Genomic DNA, 2652 nt, shown 5'->3' with positions numbered 1-2652 from the left:
AGTTTTACCAACTCACTGAATCTATCAATTTCCCTTTGTAACTTTATGCTCCCATCTACACTACTCACTGCGCCTCCTAACTCGATGTCAACGACAAACGTGAGTGTTCGGCTCTCTATTCCTTCATCTCCCTCATTTATACATATCGGAAAAAGCTGATGCCCCAGAACTAATCACATCCGGCCAATTTGAGTACATCCCTTATTATCCCGGGCCTCTGCCTCCCACCTTCTAACCAACTCCCGACCCATTTCAATAGGTTGCCTTAAATTCCACGCACTCTCATTTTTGTTGACAGTCTCTTATGTGGTCCCTTATTGGATGCCTTTGGAAGTCAATGTCCATCTAACACCCAGAGACACTCCATTATCGAGCACGTTAGTTACATCTTCAAAAAGTTCAACGAGCTTTGTTAGACTTGACTTCCCCTTTACAAATCCATGCTGGCTCTCTCTGATTACTCCATATTTATCCAAGTGCTCAGTCATTCTTTCCCCAATAACGGATACTGGTAACTTCCCCACAACAGGCGTCAGACTGATAGGCCTAGAATTTCCAACTTTATCTCTCCGACCCATCCGAAATAATGGAGTGACATTGACAATGTTTCAATTAAAGCAACAATTCCTGAATCAAGAGAGTTTTGATCGATCATGAGTAAGCATGTACAAGTTCCTTACCTATTCCTCTTATTCCCCTGGGATGGTGAACATCAGGTCCTGGAGATTTGACAATCTTCAATCTCATTATTTTCTCCATTGCCATTATTTTATTTACACTGAATCCCCTTGATTTATTTACAGTTTTCCTCGTGTCTCTGCTATGTTCGCCTCATCCTTTTCTATGAAGACCGATGCAAAGTAAATATTTAGCAACTCTGCCATTTCCTGATTTTCAATTACAATATCACCTCCATCTGTCTTTAAGGGGCCCACATTACTCTTAGTCACCCTTCTTTCTCTTAATATACCTGTAAATACCTTGATTGTTGTGGTTATTTTCCCTCACAAGTTTTTTCTCCTTTTCCCTTTTTGGACCTCTTCGGTTTTTCGTTTCAGCACCACAATAAACAAGACTTCGCTGTAAAGTTCGGCTCAATAGTTCTCCAATGTCAGAGCGAGAATTGTCTGAACCCTAATTTATTTAATGTAACAAACACAAGCACACTTAATCATCCGTGTATCAACGCACTGATGGATACACAAAGATAAACACAGCGAGATATGCAGGCAGTATCAGGATGCACAGGTAAACGGACAAGGGAAATAGACAAAGATAAAACGGTCTGTCCCTCGAACAGACAGTAACGTGTCGCTGATCGATATTAGTGAGACGAGGTGGGGAACAGGTGCTGTGAATTGGTGCTGTGGTTTAGTTGGTTAAAGCATCTGTCTTATAAACAGGCGATCCTGGGTTCAACTCCCAGCAGTGTCTTGTGTCGCTTATTATTTTTACCTAATTTGTGGAATTAAGCGACAAAGTCACACTTTGGAATTGGTATTTGTTGAGGTTTGAGGAGGAAACCGATATCAGAATGACTGTTCAAAAACACCATTTCATCGCACAGACAGACCTCTCATAGAATGTGTCTGTAACACTTTAATTTAAGGACACGTTCTTGTTTCTGGGCTCGTCGGGGTCAGGGTATAATTCACGATTTATATCATAGAGGAGCGAATGGTTGTCTCCTCGACCTCCGGATAGCAGTGATAAAGTTCGAGGATACACAGAAGCGGACAGGGTGGTCGGGGTCTGGAACTCACTGTCTGAAAGGGTGGTCGAGGCAGAAAACCTCAACTCATTTCAAAAGTGCATGGATGTGCATTTGAAGTGCCGTAACCGACAGGGCTACGGACCAAGCCCTGGAAAGTGGGAGTAAGCTGGATAGCTCTTTTTCGGCCGTCACAGACACGATGGGCCGAATGGCTTCCTTCTGTGCTGTAGCTTTCTCTGATTCTATGATTCCGTGTGTGGGAAGGGATTCACTCAGTCATCACACGTGCTGAGACACCAGGGAGTTCAAAAGTGATTACAGGGGTTGGATTCTGCTGTTAATCCCATCCAGGACTGAACCATGTTCATTCTGACAGTTGGGGTTTGTTTCTTCTGATGTTAATAAGCCCTATAACTGGGCTGGAGTTTAATATTCTGGATATCTGTTAAATAAATCAGTTTTGTTTTAATCACCTTGTTGGAGATTTTGGTCTTTCCCACCTGAGTGTTTAGCATCACCTGACTGGAGCTCAGAAAGGACAATCTGGGGGGAGGATCGTCCGGTGGGAACAGAACTTCAGCCTGGACACAGTCCTTCAGGGCCACACTGAGAGGGGCAAACGGCACTTTGGTCTTTCTCGTCTCTCTTCACTGACAGAAAAGTCACCGTGCGGCGTCCAGTCTAAAAATGACTGTGGTAATTGTTCTATGAAGATTTAACCTGTTTGTGTGATAGTCCTGAGTCTACCATTTAAGGCAGGTGTTAACTCATTTAAAATAAACCCGCTTAAAATAAATGGGTTATGAATTGTGATTTCCGTGAAGCCAATGTTCCATTGCTTTATATGATTCATGTGCCTGCTCTCCGACAACAGGGTAAATGGTGGAATATCAGCCCTGCTCAGCCGGCAATGATCACGGTACATTTTCTTGCAGACA

The 2652-nt window shown here is 43.2% G+C and overlaps 1 non-coding gene across 1 annotated transcript; it reads left to right on the top strand.

Annotated features, from left to right (window-relative positions):
- Positions 1–1360: 1360 nt before the first annotated feature.
- Positions 1361–1434, top strand: trnai-uau (transfer RNA isoleucine (anticodon UAU)). Its single transcript has one exon. It is a non-coding gene; the product is annotated as a tRNA-Ile (tRNA).
- The last annotated feature ends 1218 nt before the right edge of the window (positions 1435–2652 follow it).

This window comes from Heptranchias perlo, unplaced genomic scaffold (assembly GCF_035084215.1).
Source record: "Heptranchias perlo isolate sHepPer1 unplaced genomic scaffold, sHepPer1.hap1 HAP1_SCAFFOLD_606, whole genome shotgun sequence".
NCBI lineage: Eukaryota > Metazoa > Chordata > Chondrichthyes > Hexanchiformes > Hexanchidae > Heptranchias > Heptranchias perlo.
This window is presented reverse-complemented; position numbering and strand designations above follow the sequence as displayed.